The sequence below is a fragment of the Mytilus californianus genome, unplaced genomic scaffold (genome assembly GCF_021869535.1).
Source record: "Mytilus californianus isolate M0D057914Y unplaced genomic scaffold, xbMytCali1.0.p SCAF_32, whole genome shotgun sequence".
In the NCBI taxonomy this organism is placed as follows: Eukaryota; Metazoa; Mollusca; class Bivalvia; order Mytilida; family Mytilidae; genus Mytilus; species Mytilus californianus.
In genome coordinates, this window is record NW_026262682.1 from 1,122,318 (window position 1) to 1,149,367 (window position 27,050).

General features: G+C 34.0%; 1 pseudogene; it reads right to left on the reverse strand.

The window, feature by feature from the left end:
• Positions 1-170: 170 nt before the first annotated feature.
• Positions 171-6,640, reverse strand: LOC127736524 (uncharacterized; annotated as a pseudogene).
• Positions 6,641-27,050: the final 20,410 nt, after the last annotated feature.

The following is a 27,050-nucleotide window of genomic DNA, read 5'->3' on the forward strand; positions in this document are numbered from 1 at the left end:
TAAAACCTCTGCAGAGAAGGTTTAATGTCGTTTATTTATATGTTGTAGAGTTCAAATGGGAGAGTTCCGAAGGTTAATTTTATTCCATATCAGACTTACAACTGACAACTTACCAAATACAAAAAAAAACACAAGAATTGCTGTCCATTTGTTTAACATGATGCAGTGTTTCAACATTCCACTACCAATTCTAAAACTGGGAATATTTCGGTTTGTATAAATTTCCTGTAATGAATTTTCATTACTGGTCAATTATACGTATAATCTTCTTAAACATGCCCAGATGCATTCAAATATTTGACAAAAATTGAAATTAAATATGAAAATGTCAAGATTCTATAAAAACATATTATAATCCTTATGATTGTGACTACAATAACAATTAGACTTGGATATCATTTGATGTGATTAAATGATTACAACTTCCATTACAGTATTTATGAAAAATATGTTTGAAATGCAAGCAATGATCTGTATTCAACATGACATAAAGCTTTTGATTGTTGTTGACACCTCTCCTACGGGATCAATAACGGTCACAGTACGATTAATTATCGGGAATTAAATGAGATAAAACAAATGGTCCATAAGTATATACAAATTACAAATAGTATGCTTTTAACATAATACAAGGCTAAAAATAAATCAATATAAATATTCAAATAATTTAATAACATCAGTTGATATATCCGAAAGATGGAATTTCAATTCATGATATTGCAAACCTGGAGCTATAATAACGGCTGATGCTGGGATGTCGAAGAAAGGAAAGAAAAAAAGATTCTCCTCCTGCCTCTCCCGTTATCTCATAATAAAGTTGTGTACAGTTGATGCCAATTCTGGAGTTGCAATAACGAGTGATTCTGGGATGTCGAAAAAGTCTATTTCTTTGGTTTACTAAAAGTCCACTCCCAGTGCAGTGTCTTTCTCTCGTAAAAACTCTTCTAAAATATTAATGGTAAGAGTAATAAAATATGATACAACATAAAAGAATACTCACCAAAGCATCAGCCCATTACTGCTCAAAATCTCCACTGTCGACGTAACATATAGAACTAGCATTTAGATCATTCAACAACCTTTAGCTTTCCTCTTCTGACACTGGCAGTTTCTTGGCTTGAACGGCCATAACTCTATTTTGTAGCTTCTGTAATAAAAACTGTTCAATTTGATTTAAATTAACTAGTTGATATCTATGAGAGAAAAACAATTATTTTCTGCATGCAGTTATTCAACCTTTATGCAGTTGTTATCAAAACCATATTCCCTAAGGGTGACTGGGGAATAGAAATATGGTCACTTGGTCTTCTTCCGACCGGCATTTAAACGCTTGCCAAAGTGGGGCGTCCGTTTGGCTGTGCGGGATGCATCAAGTTTGCAGCCACGTCCGGTCAGAATGGGGACGTTAAATCCGATGTCTTGTGTAAAGAGAAATGTTAACTTGTTCTCGTCCTGAACATGCATGAAATATTTGCCACTGGACGTGAAGCAACCAACAATCAATCAATCAAAATCATATGTACTATGCTCCCATTATGATTTTCCATTTGTAGAGGACCATAAAATTGGGTTCAAAACTCTTAATTTGGCATTGTAATTATAATTACCTCTCCAGTGAGCAAATACTATTTTGTAATCGGTTACATCCACATAGGAAATGATCGTCCTCCCCTATGTCTTCTACTTTGATTTGTAAACATATTATGTACCCACTGCCCGCATAGGTTACATTCAACCCATGAAGGGTTGTGCTGAGGATTTGCTTTGGATGTTTTTAAGCAACAGGACAACCCTTCAAAGGCACATTCTTCAATATTTGCAGCATATGGGCCAGCTGAGCAAACTGCTTGTACAACATGGCGTACAGTGCCATATCTGCAATATCAAAAACAAAACTTATACACATTTTAAGGAAAACCATGATACTTCTATTCAATAGAACATTTTAAGAGATTAGACATTAATAAAATTGGTCAGCTACAGATGTTTTTTTTAATGAATAACATAATGGGTAATTAGGCGACTTATTTGTGCATTTGCCCATATCTGTTTTTCAATATTTCATAATTTCAATCAGTCTAATGTGTAAAAATTTAAATACCCGACACTCCCAGCTTCCTCAACAAACAAAAAGAGGCCACTGTGGAATAGCTAGTAGTTAGTAGTGCATAAACTGGCGTGAAAGACCAAATAATCAATCAATCAATCAACCCGAATTAGAAATATGTATAATGCCTGCATGTTACTTAGTAAATCTAAAAGTAGATTTATTAACTATGTTTTCATTCATAATGTACCACAATAGCTATATAGGACAAATAACCTGTCAGTCAATATTTAAAATGATTTCAATTGATCACTTTTTACCTGCTTGGTTTGCTTGGTACCCAAACAACATTGATTGGCTAGGGAAGCAGCACATCAGAGAAGCAACGGAAAATGTTTTCCATAAATGAAAAAAACAAGCTTCTCTTTGATGGAGTGGTTAATAACAGGCCTCTTTACCACGTTGACCAACATGTGCAAATGAAATAAAGCTGAAATACAAACAGAAAAATAATAATTTATTTGGAAATATTGTTGACACAGAAACATGTCTTGTCTGTGAGCAATTTTTACAACATAATGACAACCAAACTGTACAAACTAGGTAATGAAAGAAAAAACTAAGTTTTGAAATGAGATATTCTAAAGCTTTAACAAGTGCATATCAAATATCATTTACTAACTAAATTGTGATTTCATTTAACAGACCTATTAATCAAAATCATGTACACTATGTAAACGTTTATCTTTAAGTAGAAACAATTTATCCATCTGGGTTATCTCCGCTTAATTTTTAAATCTTCTGAACTCTCCCATAACCATTCATTTTTCTATATCCTGTTATTATATTAAGACATTACTATGAATTCTAAACACGAATCTGCAAAAAACCTTTATATCATCAATATATAAAGATATGGATTAAAATTTAAGTTTCTGATTAGTTATAATACAATTTGACATTTTGTTTTCTTACAGCAATCTCTGTATGGTTTTCTTGCACTAAGTAGGAGTTCTTGTTGACAAATGAACTCTACTATTTCCCCTTGGCTGACATTTTCTGGTACTGAATACTCTGGACCTGAAACGCAGCCGATGAAGTTGCAGCATTCCTCACCAAATTCTTCTGTGATCTGTAAAAAAATAAATTGTGTATCAATAAGCTGGAGGAACATTTTTTTAAGTATCAACATTTATTCAGATAAGTTACAGGTTTAAAATAAACGAGGAAATAACATGACAGAGTAACAATTGTATGCCATCATACATTGACATACAATAAAGATATTAGATATCAAATTGATGAAAGACTAGGTGTGCGAGAACAACCCAAATGGCCCTGCTGGCAACAAAAAACTTGAAACCATTTTTAGGAGAGGAACATTAAAACATCTATTTTAATTGTTAAAGGCAAACAAATTTTGACGCCATCCAGCAAGGGCCAATTAACCTATGTATGATATTCTTTTCAATGACAGTGTGTACACATTTACTATACTTATAAATTAACTTAAAATAAATCTTTTATTTAAAAAAGGAGCAATAATACACCACAAAGTCTAAAAATCTATATTTGTTTGAATAAGCAGCCATTTTCCTAATTGAACTGTTTCATAATCTTCATATCACAGTCTTTTATTAAAGACTATACTGTATGGCTTGTTTCTCAATGTTGAAGGCTGTACTGTGCCTATAGTTGACTACATCCACTTCATTTAGACTTGTCTCATTGGCAATCTTACCACATCTCTTTATATTTACATTGTGACCTGCAACAGATAAGAGATGCCTTTTCAGACCATCCATAGTTAATGGATTTTTTTGGTTAACAACAAAATTAAAATAAAGTTCTTCTTGATCTTGTAAATGAGAGTATATATTGCATAAACACCAGTTATGGATCATCTTCATTCAGATTGAAGATTGGAAAACTTAAAGAACACATATTTATATTAAACTTACATATTACTTTGTCAGCCATTGTCACAATAGTGTGTAGCCGCAAAGCATGGGCATTACCCTCATCCCCATACAAAGCAATGGAAAAAGCACTGAAAATGCAGTTCCCATCTGCTTTGGTGGCCAAGCAGATCCTCTTTCCAATTGAGGCTGGCATAAAATCTTTATACCTGAAAAAGAAAAAGAATTATGCAGTGATGCTAATTAGTTAAATATAGGATATCATATTTATTTTCAACCTATTATGGATGAAACTTTGAGCAAAGTCATAAGATATACAGTAAGTTGACGAGAAACTCAGTACTATAAACTCAATACACTATATGCCTATATTGATTGGTGTCAAATACTAATATGCTTAGATTGTATTTGCTTGAAACTGGATAGAACCAATTAACATCATTTATTATGCGGTAACTGGATTCAGGTTGTATTATTATTAGAAGTTATTATCTACACATACACTACATACATAGTTTTAATTGTAAAAAGTGACTGAACATTGTTGAACTACAATCAACTGTTACTAATAGTTGTGAATCTTGTGAGTATGAATATCATAAATAATATAATAAAGAAATGTCTTTTAACGTATATTGAATACCTTTGGTTCACCTCAATCAGTTTTGGCACATTCCACTCATTTGCAAGGGAAGTAGGAATACTTGGCATGAAAGGTATCAACTCGGCACTCAGTGCCAACAACTCATTCCAATCACCTGATCCAATAATTCTCAGTAGCTCAAGACTGTTTTGAACTGAATCCTGTAAAAAAAGCAGCAACCATAACTTAAACCAAGAAGTAGGGTTTGAGCTGAAAATACATACACACCACAAACAAATGAATTAAGAGGCTCAGTTCATGACAATTCAAATTACACTCATCCTGTGGTGGTCCCAACCATTTGTTTCATTTATTGATAGTTGTGAACACTGTATCACTTCTTATATGTTTTAAATCTTATTAATTAGATCACAAGAACACCAATCAAGAAATATGTTCAGCTGCTGTCCTTTTTGTATAAGCAGTCTTTTTGTCTTAAATTATTACTGATCAAGTTTCTCAATATTACATTGTTAAGTAATTCCAAATTGTTTTTCATCTTCGGATTTGATTGTATCACCTTGACAGGGATGATATTCAACTAATTGTTAGTTCTACTTTACTTGGAATAGTAAATGAAGAGCAGTCAATTTCCTCATTGTCTATTTTGATTATAACTTGTTTGTGTCCTATTTATGGAAAAACGCCTTCTAACATTAAATTAAATATCAAAGAAATATCCAAAAATAACTGCATCTGTGTCCATCTTGAAAATAAACCAATCGCTTGATTTTGCGTTAGTCCTTAAGTAAAACTTCCTTGCCTTTACATTAAGGATGTTCGCTCCTCTGTTTAAAAATAACAAGATTTTTAAATGATTGTTAAAAATTGATAGTATATAAATAACAGAAATTAAAAAGCAGAAAAAAATGATAGGTCCGTGACCTTGTTTTCGAGGTATAATCAATTGAAAATTTGGCGGGAAATGATTCTCTCTAGATTTTTCATACATTTAACATTGGCACCTTTTTTCTTTCAAAAACTATGAAAAAATAACAAGGATTTTATAAGATTTTCATAAATGGCTTGTCAAACTAAATGTATTAAAATAATGAACAGAAAAATAGGGGTTAGCGGGAATTTTTTTTATTGGCAATACATGGATAAAACTAGAGGATTCCGAATATCTGACAAAAAAGTCAAAAACAAGAGCAGCAAACATCCTTAAGTAATCACAAGATTCTTGTTATTGGTTTTCCACTCGTTTTGCTAGATTTTCGGGAGTTTTGGACCATTTTAATAATCATGCCACTAACCTACAAGACAATTTTTTTATTGATTTTAATATGAATCTAATTAATTGAAGGATTTACTTTTTTTTTTTTTTTTATAGTTTTAGGAATAAACAATTTTCATCCCCTGTTTGGAATAATCAGATGTATATCTAAACTCCTGTGTGGTCTTCCGCATTGGGAATAAAATACTTGAATGAAAATAATAAAATATATCTATATAAATTTCTTAAATCTTATATAAATGACAAAATGAAATACTACATATCACACCCAAATAAAGATACAAGAAAAAATGTTAACCAAATTTAAAATAAGCGATCGTTGTCTTTAAAAAGAAACTGGACGATTTAAAAACATACCAAGGAACGAAAGAAATTTAAATTTATGCAATATCTTCGACGATGAACTCCATTCGTTCTTGAATTGCAAAGTTAATAAAAATACAAGAAATATATATCAATTTTAATATACTTAACTTAACTTATAAACTCGTGATAATACTTAATCCAACAACACCAAATGATAAAAAAAACATTTGTTTCTTTTATTAAAGATTCATTAGAACCGAGAAAAGGAGACCAATAACTGTTTCAACATGTATATTATTATTGTCGAGTTATGTTTGTTTTGTCTATGTATTTGTCTTGACCAAAATTGGTCTTACAACATCATGTTTTCCATTTTTATCAATATTAACAGATGATGAGCCGTATAATACGATGGTATGACATCCTACCACATCTATACCCATTTCTAATGCAGTAGTTGCAAATACTATTCTAATGTCATTAGACATTTAATATATTGCCTCTATAATTTATTTTTACTTTTGTCCGATGTTTCAGAATTAAACATTTCATTCAGAGATTTACACATTGACAGCTCAGTTGTAGTAGATTTGTACAATTTGGAAACTTCATCCTGGAATCAATGATGAGTTGATTCAGAATAAAATCTATCTTTTAACAACGAAAACCCCCCAAGGGTGACTGGGGAATAGAAGTATGGTCACCATTGGTCTTCCTCCGACCGGCAGTAAAACCCTTGATAAAGTGGGGCGTCCGTTTGGGTGTGCGGGATGTACAAATTTGCAGCCACGTCCGGTCAGAATGGGGACATTAAATCCGATGCCTCGTGTAAAGAGAGTGCCACGCTCTTTGCACGTTAAGAACCCTTGCAACAACTCTTTGAGGGGTCAGTAGGTGACCTGTTGCAAGGCTAAATTTCTGTCCCTATCCAATATACCCTCATTTCCCGTGGCAGTCTAAATTTCTCCGACCTTAATCCCGGACGCCCCTATTACAGAATCTACTTATTGTATTTATTGTTAATTTGTTCTCGTCCTGAATATGCATGAAATATTTGCCACTGGACGTTAAGCAATCAATCAATCAATTAACAACGAAAAAGCAGTTGACTTTTTCATTCTGCTTCTGATTTTTTTAAGATGCTTTTTTTTTTAGGCTAAACGATTTCCCCTGTTCTTTGCTTTCATTGATTTATTTGGTGGTTGTCCTGCATCTTTTAGAAAAGTGAATATCGATCTGACAAGTCTTTACTCAGAAAATGGATCAAAATCTTTGAAACCGCTTTTATAGCAAAGTCGTCAAAACTCTTGAGATTCTACCACATCTATACCTAATCCAAATGCAGCAGTTGCAAAAACTATTCTAATGGTATTAGACAGTTGACATATTGCCTCTTTAATTTGCTTTTTACTTTTGTCCGATGTTTCAGAATTAAACATTTCAATCAGAGATTTACACATTGACAGCTCAGTTGTAGTATATTTGTACAATTTGGAAACTTCATCCTGGTATCAATGATGAGTCGATTCAGAATAAAATCTAATTTTTAACACCGAAAATGCAGTTGACTTTTCATTCTGCTTCTGATTTTTAAAGATGTTTTAGTAGCTGCTAGGTCTTGTTCTGAGTCATATTTTTTAGTCAACATTTGGTGGCTGTCCTGCATCTTTTAGAAATCAATGCTGGTTCCTTATTACTATATGAGAATATTGCATCTGGCAAGTCTTTACTTTGAAACGGCTTTTAAAACAAATTCGCCAAAGCTCTGAGATTCTACAAAAATTTAAAAATGATTTCATTAGTACATTTCATACAGTGTACTTTATGTATGCATATATGTGCAATGAATTGTCGTTAAAAGGTCCTAGTGTGACACTATTTATATTTCAGTTAAACAATCCAAATACAGCATTAATTGAGTTGTTGATAATAAATATCATGGCATTCTTTAGTAGCTCAAATGAAACAGCGTCCGCTTCTCCAGTAATATCACCACCCGTGAATTTGTAAATAATATTTGCTCAGCGGTTTGTAGCTTGTAGTTTTCGAGCAATTGCCCTGTCTAAATTTAGCTCAAAGTCATTGAATCACAAATCGTGGGTTCGGGGTTGATACTTGTATGTTATCTCCGTTTGCTAGTGCTTGTCATGTTGTACGATGTATCCATGTGATTAATCATCTTGGGTTGTTAATTGCTTAACAAATGTTTTATCGGTTATTAATTATTCACCATTGTTTTTTTTTTTTTTATAAATAATTATAATACTTTAATAACATGAAAAGGGATTTTTATACGTAAACGGGAAGAGCTAGTAATGCCCTAGAATATTTGGAGGAATGTTGTAAGATTTACTGTTATAGACTTCAATAAATATGCATTTTTTTAGAATTTTTCTAAATGTCTGCACAGCTCCCTATATATATACTTTTTCAAAATGCGATTTTCAATCATCCTTTTATATAAAAAAAAAAAGAACATGTGGTATGATTGCCAGTGAGACAACTCTCCACATGAGACCAAAATAACACATAAATTAACAACTATAGGTCACCGTACGGCCTTCAACAATGAGCAAAGCCCATACCGCATAGTCAGCTATAAAAGGCCCCGAAATGACAATGTAAAACAATTCAAACGAGAAAACTAACGGCCTAATTTATGTACAAAAAAAGAACGAAAAACTAATATGTAACACATTAACAAACGACAACCACTGAATTACAGGCTCCTGACCTGGGACAGGCACATACATACAGAATGTGGCGGGGTTAAACATGTTAGCGGGATCCCAACCCTCAACCTAACCTGGGACAGTGGTATAACAATATTTACTTACGAACGAACTATAAAAATCAGTTGAAAAAGGCTCAACTCATCAGATGGACAAAAATATAAGTGGACCTGGACGGGTACTTGAACATCCCAACAACAAAAAGACACTAGGTACAGATCTGAGAGTACTCGCAGTTAAATAACAGCTAGTTCAAAGCCTCTAACAAGTAGTAAAAAAATCATGCATCTAAGACCAAAATTACCAATCCGTACACACCCAACAACCAATGGATTTCGTGTAAAGACGTCATAAACAGTCAAGAGAAAAACATAACCTTGTGCAATGCCAAGTGTAAAATGAAGTTTCTCCAAGTGTAAATAGAAATTTCAGACATTCTTGTATGATGGCATAAGTATGTTCATAGAATTTTATAGATATAATAAAATAATCAATAGAGAAAGTGACCGATTAAAGGTAACATCTAATACAATTATATATGTAATGTGGTTGAATATTGTAAAGTGTAGTTAAATTATCAATAAAGAAAATGGCCGATTGAATATTTCATATGACATAATTATCAATAAGACAAAATCGATTTAAGGCAACAACTTATACATTATCTACAAAAAGTGGTTGAATCTTGTAAAATGTAATACAATTATCGATAGAGAAAGAGGCCAATTTAAGGTTACATCTAATAAAGTTATCTGAAAAAAAATGACCGATTTAAGGTAACATCTAATGCAATTATTACAAAAAAGGTCAAATTTACTGAAAAATGTAGGACAATTGTCAATTAAGAAGTGGCAGGTTTGATGTTACATCTTATACAATTATCTATGAAATATCGTCGATTTTATGTTACATAGTACAACTATCAAAAAAGTCAAATTTACTGAAAAACGTAAAATTCTCAATAAAGCTGTGGTTGGTTGTATATTACATCTTATACAACTATCTATATAAATTGATTGCATTCATTGTAAAATAATCAATAGAGAAAGTGACCGATTAAAGGTTACATCTAATACAATTATTTATATAATGTGGTTGAATCTTGTAAAGTGTAATGTAATTATCAATAAAGAAAGTGGCCGATTGAATATTTCATCTGATATAATTATCTATATGACATGGTCGATTTAATGTAACATATAATACACTATCTATAAAAAGTGGTTAAATCTTGTAAATTGTTATACCATTATCAATAAAGAAAGAGACCGATTTAAGTTCACATCTAATACAATTTTCGAAAAAGTCGTAAAATTTACTGATAAATGTTTTAAAATTCTCAATAAAGCTGTGGTTGGTTCAGATTACATCTTCTTCGACTATCTTTAAAAATTTGTTGACTTCATTGTAAATTATAGTAAAATAATCAATAAAAAAGTTACCGATTTAAGGTTACATCGTAAACAGTTATTGATAAAAAGTGGTTGAATCTTGTTAAGTGTAATATAATTATCAATAAAGAAAGTGGCCGATTATATTAGGTCCGAGTACACAGTTATTGTCCTTTGATTTTCGTTGTCCACGAATATAGTCCCTAGTGTGGACAGTGTGTTACTTGCTAATTTTTTTTATACCCCTTCCAAATTTATTTCTCCATGTTTTATGACTCAAATAGCAAGTAGAGGGGTGAAATGACTCTGTAAAAAAATTTGAGTCATGAATTTTAAAGTAAAGTAGTGATTTGGTCCAGCTGAAAAATGTTAAAAATTAGCACTTCGGAAGCTGTCAAAAGATTTGAAGACCCCCTTAACATAAAATTGTCCATATTTTGAGTTAGAGCCGATGAAGTTTTCTATAATTTTGATATAATTTGTCCCAAAAGTAGTACAACACACTGTAAAAATATTATTGAGAAAGCGCAGGTGGGATTTTTTTAATTTTCATTTATTGTCTAAAAGAAATGCACTACGAAATAACTGTGTACTCGGACCAAATATTTCATCTGATAAAATTATCTATAAAACATGGTCGATTTAAGGTAACATCTTATGCACTATAAAAAGTGGTTGAATCAGGTGTTTTTCTGCACTTCACAAACTCCTCTGAGCTTAAAGGAGGTCCTTTGAGTGTTTTAAGAGACAATTTCGAACTTACATTTTGACATTGTATTGCAGAACAATATTCTTTCAAAGCTATTTCACGAGCTCTAAGGGAAATTAAAAACTGAAATTTCTTATTAAAGAGCAAAATCAAAAGCTCAAATGTGTCATATTCCTAACTTGGTACAACCATTTCTTAGTTAACAGTGATTCAAACCGTTAATAATCCATTACTTTTTGTGAATTCTCTAAAACAGCTCAGACAGAGAAAGACATCACATCCACTATATGGATTTCCTCACTTTTTTAGCAAAACATTGTTTGCAACGCCTCCTTTTGTCATTTTCATAAGGCCAATGTTTAACTTTATGAGGATCAATGTTTGGTAAGCTTGTTTCTTTCCTGTTGACTCATAGGATTTCTTCTGCGTTGCTATGCTCCTTCCAGTATTTGTCTTCAAATTATGGTTTGAGACTTTTATTTATATAAAAGAGTTTGCAATTAGAAGGTCCAGTAGAATATGTATGTCCACCACTTTTTACACATTCGATATGTTGAATATTCCGTCCTAGTTTGGTCGGCTTTATCCACAACATTCATTTTGACATTTAAACTCTGTACAACAGATGGACTGGCGACCATTTTCAGAGTACCATCTTTCTGTTTACGCTGTACCTGTAGGCTGTCTAATGTTAGATCGTCCGCAGAGGACAAGAATAAAATCACTTTCTTGTCTTTCCTCCCTTTTTTAACCACTTTTCTTCCCTTGATTCTTGACACATTTAACATGTAGAGCCTTAGCAAATAGTAATCTGTCTTGGAATGTGTTTCATAGCGTCCACTGTTATGTTCTCAGGAATGTCGCCAACGTCTCCTGTTTAAAAAATGTATCTCGTAGTGTCAGTTTTCTTCTTGGACCAGGTCGACCACCTTGGGTTTGATAATGTTTATAATCATCAATTGTGTCATTATGTCCTCTCCAATACTGTAGCCCTGATGCCTTGGATTCCAGATATTCATGACAAGCCATAAATGTTCCATAGTTTCGAAAACCAGTATAAAATGCCATTGCATCGTTGTCATCTTTTATTTTGTCCAACTGAATCTTTTTTTCTCAAAGTATTCCAGTTGCAAATCATCAATATTTTTGGATGCAATTTCGTTGTCATCTTTTATTTTGTCCAACTGAATCTTTTTTTCTCAAAGTATTCCAGTTGCAAATCATCAATATTTTTGGATGCAATTTCCAAATTCTCAGTAAGAGACTAATTTTTTGTATTCAATAGTTCAACCGTTTCTTGAATATCTAGACTAGTCAAACTTTTCTCCAACATTTTCATTGTGAAGCTATAGTTGTGTTCAGCAAGTGGGACAGTTAAATCAGTTTGATGATCCAACCAGTCTGTCTGTTGGTTTTGTATTCAAATGCAAGTTTTTATCTTCTTCCTTAGACTCAAGCTGAAAAATTACAAAAAAAATAAATTACAGGCTCATTATGAGTGGATAAGTTGCCCCCTCCCACTTTCAAAACAAAAAGTGCAAGTTACAGTCATGCCCTATTTGTAGAATTTTATGTAATGTCAAATCAATCATTATTTACTTGTACAGATAATAAAAAGTTAGTATTTACTTACTTACAGAAAGTTACCAAGTAAATGTACAACTAAATACTGTAAATTTATAAATTATTGTGAGCTTATATTATTGCGATTTTATTAATTTAGACTTAAATGCGATTTTAAGTTTTACGATTTTGAGAAAAATACTGTTTTATTCATATAAAATATTTCAAAATACGAGTTTAAATTATTGCGTTTACAACTCTGTCGCATTTTTAGCAATAATTAAAACCTCGCAATAACTTCTGAATTTACAGTTATTGTAGTTATTTCTCATTTCTCATTTCTGTGTACTTTATCTGATTGTATATGTAGATGTTCATTATCATGATTATAAATAAAAAAAGATGTGATATGAGTGCCAATGCGGCAACTTTTCATCCATGTCACAATGTATTTTAAGTTTTTTTTTGTAACAATTATAGGTTACTGGTAAAAATACAGCCTTTAACACGTAGTCTTGGCTCACACCATATATGTATATATAATCTGCTTATATTACAGATCCCCCAAGGGTGACTGGGGAGTAGAAGTATGGTCACCATTGGTCTTCCTCCGACCGGCAGTAAAACCCTTGCTAAAGTGGGGCGTCCGTTTGGCTATGCGGGATGTACAAATTTGCAGCCACGTCCGGTCAGAATGGGGACATTAAATCCGATGCCTCGTGTAAAGAGAGTACCACGCTCTATGCACGTTAAGAACCCTTGCAACAACTCTTTGAGGGGTCCGTAGGTGACCTGTTGCAAGGCTAAATTTCTGTCCTTATCCAATATACCCTCATTTCCCGTGGCAGTCTAAATTTCTCCGACCTTAATCCCTTAATCTATTACAGAACCTACCTATTGTATTTATTGTGAACTTGTTCTCGTCCTGAATATGCATGAAATATTTGCCACTGGACGTTAAGCAACCAACAATCAATCAATTATATTACAGATACTACTATCTTAATTATATTAACATTTATAATGAACAGGAAAGACAAAAACTATTATTTTGTAAATGTTCCACTGTTGATTATTAGTTCCGTATAATATTGCACTGCATCTTCTGATGATATGTCTGGTTGCGTCTTCAAAGTTAAAGCCAGTGCATATGTATTCACAAAAGTACTATCTGTAAAATCGACATCAATCAACTTGTGAAATCAAATGGCTGGTATAATCGTTGATCCAGTCAACCATACAAATAAAAATCAACACTAAGATAACGTGATAAAAAATAAAATCGTTTTAAATATAATAACATTTTTTATATTTTATAATATATTCCAATTTCTTTTAAGAATGAAACAATATTTGTAAATGGAACATTATTAAATAAATCATACATATTACTGACATTGAAATGCTTCTTCCGAATATCAGCAAAGTCAATACAATGAATTAAAACATGTTTAATAGTATACTTGCAGTTGCAAGATACACATTGTGGTTCATCTTCATTTTTTAAAAGATACTTGTGTGTCACTCTAGTATGACCAATTCGGCATCTAGAAATAACACACTGATCTTTTCTGCACATTAAATTATTGAAAGGTTTACCTAAATTAGGTTAAATTTCATGTAATTTGTTACCATCTCTCTTACTCCATTCATTTTTCAAAATATTAAAAACATATTCTCTAATATTAGGTTTAAAATCGGTATATGGTATATCACATTTAGATAAAGTGTCACCCAGGGCATTCTTTGCCTCTAGGTCTACAGCTGTGTTTCCATGGATTCCAACATGACTCGGCACCCATAGAAATATTATTTCTTTAAGAAGAATTTTTAAATTCCTCATTACATATAAAATTTTGAGAATTGTTGGGTTTTTAATTTTAGTATTTTGTATAGCTTGTAAGCATGAAAGTGAATCAGAACATATAATAAATTTGGATTTATCTGAAGAAGCAATAAATTTCAAAGCCAAAATTATTACTTCTGCTTCAGCAGTAAAATGGATGCAGCAGATGGCAAACGGAGAGTTGCAGCTCTGTCCCTGAAGACAGCAGCAGATGCAACTCTGTCACCATCTTTTGATCCATCAGTATAGACAGTTGAAAAATCTGAATAATTGGCTTTAATTTCAGCATAGTGTTGCTGAATTAAAAGAGCATTTTTATTGTGTTTACGGAGATCAAATATCATTTTTGGTTTGGGAAGTTCTCATGGAGGACATTTGCAAGTTTCAACTTGAGCAACAGATTTTAAATCAAAAGTAGCTAAATGTGGTTTTAAACGTATACCTAACGGAGGAATTTTGTTTTCATGTTTTGCAAAAATATCTTCATAAATTGGATTAAAAACACAGCTGTAAACAGGATTATCTGAATAGGCTTTTAGTTTGACAGCATATTGAAGTCCAAGCTTCAAACGTCTGTCAAAAAGTGAATGCTCATCAGCCTCTACATACAGACTTTCAACTGGTGAGGTTTTAAAGGCGCCAAGACAGAGACGCAAACCCTGATGATGCACAGCATCGAGAATCTGTATGTAGGACTTCCGTGCAGAGCCATACACTATAGAGCTATAATCTAGTTTGGATCTAACTAGAGATCTATATAAATTAAGTAAAACGTTGCGATCAGCACCCCAGTCGGTGCTGCCGACAACTTTTAGAATATCTAATGTTTTTAAACATCTTGATTTTAACATTTTGATACGGGGGGAGAAAGGTTAATTTTTTATCAAAAACTAACCCTAGAAATTTATTTTCATCAACCATTTTAATTGGGTTTCCATATAAAGTGAGTTCTGGATCAAGATGCAATTTCCGTTTGTTACAAAAATGCATCCCGACCGTTTTTGAAGTAGAAAATTTAAAACCATTTTCCGAGGCCCATTTTTCAATTCTTCCAAGACATAATTGTAATTGTCTTTCTATGTTATTCATATTTTTGCCTCTGTAACAGAAAATCATCAAAGTACAATGAACCTTCAATATTACTTTTTAAAACTTCAACAAGGCTGTTGATTTAAAGACTAAATAATGTAACTGATAAAATACTCCCCTGAGGGACACCCATCTCTTGATCATACAGATCAGACATGGTTGAATTTACTCTAACATTAAATTGTCTGTTAGATAGAAAATTCGAAATAAAATTTGGCATATTGCCTTTCAACCCCATATCAAACAGATCTTTTAAAATACCATACTTCCATGCAGTATCATAGGCCTTTTCAAGATCGAAAAAGACCGACACCACATGATTCGAATCGAACAAGATGATCAAGAGTACTGCGACCTTGTCGGAATCCACACTGGATATTGGCTAAAAGCCCATTTGATTCCAGGAACCAAACAAGGCGATCGTTGACCATCCTTTCTAGTGTTTTACAGACACAACTGGTAAGAGCAATTGGCCGATAATTAATAGGATCCGTGTGATCTTTACTTGGTTTTGGAATAGGCACGACGGTTGCAAGCTTTCAGATTGATGGTAAATCACCAGATTCCCAGATGTTATTCATGAGCTGCAAAAGAGCTTCCAGCGAGGAATCTGGCAAGTGTTTTAAGAGTTGGTAGTGAATATTATCAGGTCCACAAGCTGTATCATTGGCTTTTGACAGATATGTTTTAAGTTCTTCAAGAGAAAAGAGTTTATTATAATTATCACCATTTTTTGATTTAAAGTTCAACTTTATTTTTTCTTTTTGTTTTTTAACTTTTTTAAAATCTTCCCTGTAGTTGTTAGAAGAAGAAGATTTCGCAAAAGTTTCACCAAGCTTGTTGGCAATATCCTTTTCAGATGTTAATAAATCATTGAAATTTTTTAAATGTTTTACTGTGGCTTTAGAATTTTTACCTTTGATCTTTTGTATCATGTTCCATACTTTTGTCATCTGAGTGCGAGATGTTATCCCCGAGACAAATTTCTTCCAAGACGTTCGTCGTGCTTGCCTACAAGTCCGACGTGCCTTAGCGCGAAAAATACGGAAATTACTCAAGTTTTCCGTCGTTGGTTGTTGATTAAACCGATTTTCAAGTACTATTGGAAAGTGATCACTTCCACATAGATCATCATGAACACGCCGTGAATAATCCAGAAGAAGAGAGGGTTCGCAAATAGTGATATCAATAGCAGAATAAGACCCGTTTCCAGGATGAAGATAAGTGTTAGATCCATCATTAAAAATGCATTATCCTTCTTGAGAGACAAAGTCCTCAATGATCTTACCTTTGGCATTATGAGACTTGCTTCCCCACAAGGGATTGTGGGCATTGAAGTCGCCCATAAGTATAAATGGTGAGGATAATTGATCAGTGAGGTTTTTGAGTTTTGCTTTATCTATAATTGAATTGGGTGGAATATATATAGAACATAATGTAATTGTTTTATCTAATGATTAACGAATTGCAACTGCTTGCAGATCCGTGGTGAATTGGACTGTGCTATGAATGACGTTGTCCTTCACAAAAATGGATGATCCGCCTGCAGCATGTTCATCTACCTTAGAAAATGTGCTATACATGTTGTATCCTTTTAAAGATATATTGTCACTTTCTTTTATATGAGTTTCTTGAAGACAAAATGCAATAAGTAAAAAAGACTGAACTAGAAGCGTTAACTCGAGAAAATTTATTTTAAGACCTCGGCAATTCAATTGAATGATATTAGTCATGATTTGTTAATAGACGGGCGAATGCTATCGAGTTTGCCAGCATTCTTATTTCGCTCACCCTGATATTGTGATCTTTCGGGTGGCGGAACACTTTCGATTTCCATTTCTGATTCGTCGTTTAGTATTGAAAATCTGTTGTGTGAGGAGAGTCGTCGATCTCCAGGACCATGCGCAGCTGGTTTTACTTCGCCTCGACCCCTACTCCGCGACCTCGAATCAGAAGACTTCTGAGAGAATGTATTTGCTGGCTTCTTTGGGACATCCTTCTGTTCTGGAGAACGAAGAGGAGGAAGACTTTGTACTGGATGCAGAAGATAAACTAGTTTTATTAGATGCAGATGAAGGAGTACTATTGGAGATGGAAGAATCCTCTATGTCACTGCGAAGATCCCAGACAGATTTACCGCCCCAAATTTCTGATTTAACTGTATCTTTTTTATTTGATTTCTTTTTTTTTCATTTTTTTAGATGATGACATTGAGCTCTGTAAGGAAGATTGAGTTGACTGAGTACTGGTTTTAGAAGGTGTTGGTTTTCTTGGAATTAATATTTTATCGTTAGGTTCTGTTTCAACCGGCAGCATTGTGAATGTCTCAGCATCAATTGGCCAGGTCATGCGAGTTTGTGTATGCTCGTGACTGAATGAGCGGACAACTTTGCTGGCGTACGATGGTCTGTTCGAAACAAGGAGATCATTCGAAACAGAAGCTATCTGTTTAGCTTCTGGGTAACTGATGTTGCTTTCTGTTTTAATTTTGATAATATTTTTTTTCTTTAAGGTAAACAGGGCAGTCCCTAAATGATGAAAAATGGGATTCACCACAGTTTACGCATTTAGAAGATTCAGAGCTACAGGTTGTTCCCTCATGTCCTTCGTCAGAACACTTGAAGCATCTCTGCGTACCACGACATTGTTTGCTTCACCCCAAGGTGACTGGGGAATAGAAGTATGGTCACCATTGGTCTTCCTCCGACCGGCTGTAAAACCCTTGCTAAAGTGGGGCGTCCGCTTGGCTGTGCGGGATGTACAAATTTGCAGCCACGTCCGGTCAGAATGGGGACGTTAAATCCGATGCCTCGTGTAAAGAGAGTGCCACGCTCTTTGCACGTTAAGAACCCTTGCAACAACTCTTTGAGGGGTCCGTAGGTGACCTGTTGCAAGGCTTAATTTCTGTCCCTATCCAATATACCCTCATTTCCCGTGGCAGTCTAAATTTTTCCGACCTTAATCCCGGACGCCCCTACTACAGAACCTACCTATTGTATTTATTGTTAATTTGTTCTCGTCCTGAATATGCATGAAATATTTGCCACTGGACGTTAAGCAACCAACAATCAATGTCAATAATATGTATGATTTATTTAATAATATTCCATTTACAAATATTGTTTCATTCCTAAAAGAAATTGGAATATATTATAAAATATAAAAATGTTGTTATATTTAAAACGATTTTAATTTTTATCACGTTATCTTAGTGTTGATTTTTATTTGTAAATAATCAATTTGCTTTAGTCTAGAATTTTAGTTTATTGAAAGACCTTTTGTCTGATTTTAAAAATATACCTTAAATTGTTATAATATTCGAATTAGCTCTCGCCGCGATATAGCCTTTCTGTGCTAATGCGGCGTAAAGCAAACAACAATCAATCAATCAATTGTTTGCCTCTATGACCAAACTTTTGACAAGTGAAGCATCGAAGTTGGTTAGGGATAAACCTGTCAACTCTGATTCCGAAGCAACCTAAAGTAATATATGGAGGAGGAGTTGGAGTTCTATAGGTCAAAATATATGTATTTAATTTGATTATATTTCCATTCTTTTTTATTTGAAATCGAACAACATCAGTTACACTTTGGCTTGAAAGTTCCTCACAGATTTCTTCCACAGTAAGGTCACCAAGGTATTGACTTCTGTCTCGAATGATACCCTTACAGCTGTTCAAACTGTTGTGAGGAGAGGCAGAAACAGGAAAGTTTGTAATTGTTGTCATTGTAAGCAAATTTGTTGATTGACTTTTGTTGGAACACTCAACCAACAAATTGCCTGATCTCATTTTTGAAACTTTTTTTACAGTACCAGCAACGCTTTGAATTTGTTTGTGAATAACAGAGGGAGATATTTTGGAAATTGGTTTTTCATCTGTTCCTTTTATTACAATAAATCTGGGCCAACTGTCATCTTCCTGACAGGGTACTGAATCATCACATTTTCTTTTTTTATGTATTAAAGCTGATTTAGAGGGTTTGTTTTGTTGTGCCATAGGAAATGAGAAAGATTCACCATTCTTGTCATCCACCCACCTCGGAGTGCCTACAAGGGCGATGCTGTGTTTCCGTGGCGAGCCGGGCTCAAGTGTTAATGCTGAAAACGAGCTCCAAGTATAACATGTATAACGTAGCTGGTCCCCAAAATTAGCACCCAAGATCCACTGCGGAAAGCACCAGATGTTCCAAGAATAGTATACTCAAGCAGGGCGTATCCATCAAGCGAAATAGAAAGCGTACCACTTGATTGACCCATGAGCCATCGCCTTCTTCAGTTATCCGAAATATAAATAGCTTAATTTAAAACACATGTGTATATAATGAAAAATTGTTGCAAGAAAGCTTATTGTTGAGGATAAACTGAAGGGCTCAACATGACCAGCCGATTGATCGAACCGGGTCCATCCGACATCCCGTTTAGATGATATTGGAGCCAAAGCAGCTTATTGAACTAAAGTCTCGTCCGTCCGGGTATTTTCTGACCGTAAGGAATCTGGCTACAGCCCTCATCCGCAAAAATCTCGTCAACCACCGACACGGGTAGTAACCCACGGCCAACGGGTTGGAGAGCCTATTTTATTCAAAACATCGGGCAACTCGTACGATGTTCGGATCACTTTAGTCTGGTCTCTACCCTTCGACCTGTCCAGCATGGGTAACCCTACCAGGAGACGAAGCTCCAGCTTGCATAGCTCTTGGGGTCACTGAGAGACGCAAGCCCCCGACCACGGCAAGGATAGCGATCCACCGGGGGGATCTATATATTAAAAAGAACACACTATCTTATGTTTATTTTGTGAAGTCCTTTAGTTATCAATATAAGTATTTGGGTAATTTTGTAAATTTATGTTTTAAAACAGAAAACCCAATAACTGGAAATAAAAAAAAATCTCAGTTATTGGTGGTTAAAACTTTCAAATTGGGATCAAACAGAAAATAGAAAATACTATCTGATGTTTATCTCAAGGAGTCCTATAGTAATTAGTATTTGAAAAAAATGTAATTTTTATGTAAAATGTGATTTATAGTGAAAAATGGAAATAAAACTATGGGTTATTCATGGTTAAAACTTTAAACATAGGGACTATTTTAACTTATGTTTATATGCATATGTATTCGTCTTGTTATCGATATCAATACTAATCAATTTGTTGTGTGAAATATTTTGTTATACGAACTTATTACAAAATAAGACGGTGTCTATAGTACATGGATGCCCAACCGCACTATCATTTTCTATGTTCAGTGGACCGTGAAATTGGGGTCAAAACTCTTAATTTGGCATTAAAATTAGATTGATCATATCTTAGGGAACATGTGTACTAAGTTTCAAGTTGACATCAAAAACTACCCTGACCAAAAACTTTTTATAAAAAACTTTACTCGAAGCGGGACAGACAGACGGACGGACGGACGAACGAACGAACGGACAGACAGACCGTAAAACATAATACCCCTAAGTGAGGGGTATAATAAATGAAAATTTTAAAATCTCGGTTATTTCCAGTTTTGATTTTTAAAACGAAAATGGACAATGGAAACAGGGAATGTAAAAGAGAAAATAGGGCCACTATAATGGGTCTTTAACATAGGAAGTAAGTTCAGCTGACCCCTTAATTATTATTATGAAACTAATCGCTATTTTCTTTTATAGCAAACAACGGGTTGCTGCTGTCTGCTTTCCTACTTATTAATTTCTGTACGATCGTAAATGGACCACAACCCCCCCTCCCCCCCAAAAAAAACAAAAAAAAACGTATAGCCTTAAATTTTTATAAGGGGTATAATATTCCCCCAGCACCGCTCGGACATGCCATAGGGGTATACTATGGCTAAGAACAATGCCAAGGGTATCTCCTACTCGGTTATCATGTATAATAAGGTAATAAGGCAGCCCTTCCCTATGCCGGATAGCCAGCCCCAAATATTGACCAAAATGACCGCCGATCTTTTTACCCTCGAGGCCAAGATGGGCACTATTGTGCAAGTATTTTTTTAGGGAATATGCAGTCAGGTTTAGAGATCTGGTCACCTTTTTGTGTATGGACTTTATATCGAAATACGACTTCGGCGAGCCAGGTGTTCACATTTATTCAGGTGTCAGAGTAAAGAAATCGAAAATCGATCCTTCATGCAGATTCAACTTTAGCTTGTCTGGATCACGATGTTTCAAGCAAAGAATATTTGACCCCATCAGTGATTTTGAATGTAGTTGTGCCTGAAAATGTGACATAGTCTTTTTACAGAGGACAGGTGGTTTTAACCTTGAAAGAGCATGTCAAGAGCAGTTTCACACAGTTGTACCAAATGCAGTTGATTTTCTGAAAATGCATGCCTTCAGTGCTGAAATCAGACGTCGAATTGATATTTCACTTAGCATGGGTGTTAGTATATCTGAATTGAGAGCCCATCGACTTGAGGTAGTACCAGACTTACAAACAAATGCTTGTCTCTCTCAACTACTTAAAGATTACTTGTTGTTCCTAATCAACACATGAAAAGTGGAAAATATTACAAAGAACTACTTGCATTGCCATATCACCGTCAAAATGATATTTAATGTTTACGGGACCTACGATAGTAGAGGAGCATAATGTTTTCTGGTCCATTCGTCCGTCTGTCCCGTGTCAGGTTTAAGTTTTTGGTCAAAGTAGTTTTTTTTATGAAGTTGAAGTCCAACCAATTTGAGACTTAGTACACATGTTTCCTATGATATGATCTTTCTAATTTTAATGCCAAGTTAGAGTTTTGACCTCAATTTCACGGTCCACTGAACATAGTAATTGATCCGTTCGTCCGTCTGTCCCGTGTCAGGTTCAAGATTGTGGTCAAGGTAGTTTCTATTGAAGTTGAAGTCCAATCAAATTAAAACTTAGTACACATGTTCTTTATGATATAATCTTCCTAATTATAAAGGCAAATGATAGTTTTTACCCCATTTTCACGATCCACTGAACATAGAAAATGATAGTGCGAGTGGGGCATCAGTGTACTACGGACTTTTCTTGTTTTACTATCTTTTAATGGTCCAATAAAAATCTAAGGTAGATACATATCAAAGGAATTTACACATTTATATACACAAATTTTCAGAAGTGTTATATAATATGATAAAGATGCATTTCACAGAAATAAAATTGATAGTGACATTTAAGGTAAATTATGACACGTGGGGAAACATTTGGACCGAACCTGTTAAATATGTCTTTCTATTTTTCAGATATCAAAAGAGATGAAAAACTGGGCGTTTGCCGTTAAAGTTGTAACGCCGGAACAGACGAAAAGACGAAGACAGATGGCTAACGGAAAAAAAATTATTAGAATTTTGGACTCCCTAATGCAGACGGTTACAAAGTGTTGGGAGTCATGATGAGTCAGAATATTTTAGTTGTAAAACAAAAAATGAGGTGCATTATACTGGTTCTACAAATTTAATTGATAGTTTTAAATCAAATAATGTCATAATGCCGTTTAATGATACTTTGTGTGCTGGGGTATAATAATCAATGCCCTTCATGTATGTATAAGCAATTAAATAAATATCTAAACTAAAAGATAACAAAATACAAACAATATATCTGTCTTTCCGCTCATAAAAAGTTCGTGTCAATCCATCTTTAGCAGATGCATCAAAACATGTTTAATTTGGGCGATCCAATGATAGTACGTAACCTGGGTCATTCAGTCATTTTTTTCAGTATAAAAAATGAGTCGAAAAAAAGTTTAGTATTAGACTGGAATGTTTTTTCTATAATCAAATCCTGTTTTCTTATTTTATCTTAAAAATCAAATCATATATGTAATATACTTATTAAATATATACTGTAAAGAAAAAAACATATCTCGTGTCTTTTCGTTATTACCCGTGGCCGGCGCGAATCTGACCCCGCTTAATAGTTTGCAGAAACACAAAAGATGGTCGGTTTAGCAGTCAACCTTTTTATTCGCTCAATTATTTTGATACTTTGCATTGGTCTTACCAGGCAAGCCAATTGTCCTAGAGGGTCGTTATCATGCATGAGGGTCTCCCGTTCAGTTTTGAGATGTGGGAGAGGAGTGACATGTATGGAGATTCATCCCCCCCATCACTCATGTGACACGCACTTCATTATTTACCAGGCTCGGAGTAGACCAGGGCCATGGAATAACCACCTCAGGGTGTCAAATCAGAGGTAAGACTTATAATCAATCTTTGTTCAAATATGTATTGTATCTTTAAATTTTTATCCCCCCCCTTTTTTTGTTTTCCCTTCTGGCTGTTTATTCCATATAGTCATACTTTACCACTACCTGTTGAAAAGAATTTTTATTTTTCAAGATTAATTCGAAATCACTCTTTAATTTCAGCTCTTTACTTCTAATGTATTGCTTAGGATGAGGCATATAAATATGTTTTGTGTTTTTATTTTCAAATTCAAAATTTGCAATAAATTACAGTTTTGCATCGGAGTGTATCCCTCAATTGCAAATTCATAAACATATCGTCTCAAATATACAAACGATGATAGAAAATTGTCTGACGTGTGTAAAAATTCCAAGATATTAAAACAGATCCGACAGTTTGATGACATCTTACACCTCATGAAACCCTGAGATGCTCCCCATTTCGTTTTGATAAAAACTTCGGAAAAGCTCGGAGGTGCGATAAAGGATCATTCGATTTATTTTATTCAAGATTGTTTCCTTAGACTCAAGTTATACAATTTTCAACGGAAAACCGTTAAGCTAACTAAATAATTAAAGAAGTTGTATGTATCAATGAACTTGATTACACAAATTGTTTTGAAACGGTACCGCGATTATATTATAAACATCCGGTTGTTCTTGTGTATCATTAGTACATGAAAATATGTATTTAATTCTTACATTTTTTTGAAACAGTGATGATGATGATGATGATGATGATGATGATGATGATAAGGCACAAGAGAAGAAACATGAGGTGAAGTGGTTCTGTGGTGAAAGAACCTCTAAAATGTCACAGAAAACACCACACGGACCACCAACCCACCACTGCCACTACAGACTGTGAGGAGTCAATTCTTAGTATGTTATTAATATTAAAAGAATTAAAAAACAACCAACAGACAATATAAAAAAAATGTGGTATGATTGCCAATGAGACAACTCGACAAGCGACCAAATGAAACAGAAATTAACAACTATAGGTCACCGTACGCCGTTCAACAATGAGCAAACCCCTTACCGCATAGGCCCCAAGGGTGACTGGGGAATAGAAATATGGTCACTTGGTCTTCTTCCGACCGGCAGTAAAACGCTTGCCGAAGTGGGGCGTCCGTTTGGCTGTGCGGGATGTATCAAGTTCGCAGTCACGTCCGGTCAGATTGGGGACGTTAAATCCGATGCCTCGTGTAAAGAGAGTGCCACGCTCTTTGCACGTTAAGAACCCTTGCAACAGCTCTTGGAGGGGTCTGTAGGTGGCCTGTTGCAAGGCAAAATTTCTGTCCCTATCCAATATACACTCATTTTCCAGTGGCAGTCCAAATTTCCCTGACTATCATCCCAAATGGCCTCTATTATGACAAGTCCTACCTATTGTATTTATTGTTAACTTGTTCTCGTCCTGAATATGCATGAAATATTTGCCACTGGACGTTAAGCAACCAACAATCAATCAACCTTACCGCATAGTGATCTATAAAAGGTCCTGGAATGACAATGTAAAACAATTCAAACGAGAAAACCAAAGATCTAATTTAATGTTCATCTACCCTCGTTACACTAGTATAACCAGTCATATACAGTGATCAGGAAAATACTATTTTATGTACTGTCTAAGACAACACTTAAATGAAGACCAAAATTAGATTTTTAGGTATGGTTCCTTATGGAATTACATATATGGGTGGTGAAAACATAGATACTTTACATATAAAAAATAGACGTAGTATGAATGCCAATGAAACAACTCTCCATTCAAGTTAGCACAAGATTAGTTTAAATAACCCTTCATGCCATGCAGATTCTTGGTTTATACCAAACGTACAAGCTATAAAAGTTTTAACGAGGGGGAGAAGAAACATATTTTATTCAAAACATCCAAATTAAAGGCAAGAAAGTTCATTAAAAAAAATGAATATCTGTATATAAAGTTGTGTTTTATTTTGAACACTAAACTTTCTGGAGTGCCTATTATTATAAGTGTTTTTTCTTCAGAAAAACTCATCATTACAGTGGTGATTCGGTGTTGCCATGATGTGTTCCTTTAGATCCACCGTTCCCCAATATGTATCGCTGGTACTGGGATCATGGAGGAATATGACGTTACTTGTGTTAATTCTGTTGACATGCTGTTTAGAACTGAAATAATTAAACTTTATCAACACATTTATATTGTAGGGAAATCAACAGTATGGACCTTATGCAGATGGGGTGGCAGTACCTCGGATTTAAATTATTAAAAGATACGACCAAAACAAGCGAAAAAAAAATATTGAAAGTAATATAATTAACGGTACAAAATTCACTGCACCAGGTGATCGTTTCTACAGTTAATATGTATTAAGTGATGCCCAAGATCAATTCAAACGTTGGAGAGCTGCTCAAATAAAAACGAACCTAACGTATAGCCAAAATAGACCAGAAATCTGAGGGAGATATATTCCTTTAAATCAAAAAGATTTGAAACATGTCATGACATCAAATTTGAATCAAACGATTTTCGTAATTTCATGACTAAATTCAACCGCAGAACTGTTAATCCAGATATAATAATAACATTTGTGGGACTACTTTTATTGCACCAGAAATGCGTTTCAACAATTGTTGTTAATATATATATTATATATATTTTACCTGAGATATGTAAATATTAAAGTATTTATTCTGTTTCGATTGATCTTTTTCTAATAATCTGTCACAAAATTTATAAGTTATCTCTTCTTTGTCGTTGCCCTTTAAATCAACCATCTAGAGAGATTACATACTTGTTTGAGAAAGATAATGATAACTTTAATGTTATGATGTTTATAATATTAGATTGAAACCTAATTTAAATATTTCACACACGTCTCTTTTATTCAAAATACTCAAGTGAAATGGTTAAGTTTTACCTGCATCACCGCTATATCCACCTTTATTCAAATTATACTTTGTTGTGGCATCTCCGACAATGAATTTGCAATACTCTGCATATCTGGAATTTCCTTCAAAATCTTCAAGGTGAATGTAAAGTTTGTAGTTTCCAGAAGTGGTAAGAACATTTATGAAATTATTTTTGTGGAAAAATGAAATAAGAAGTACATCTGCGAACAAATGTCAATCAATCGGCTTATCATTTCTTATTAAATCCTACAAGTCTTAACTTTGCTTAAAACGATGTTATGGGTTAATATAATTGTGAAGGGTTAAGCTAGATATAAAACCAGTTTTTATCCACAAATTTTGAAATGCCTGTACGAATCAAAAACTGGGGTTAATCCAAGGTTCTCCGGAAGAGTGAGCAGATCCTGCATAACGTGTGGTTAACTTATTCTAAAAAAACGTCGTAATAGATACATTTTTCATTTGATAAATGTACTCGATTCAATACTGTTGAAGGAGGTG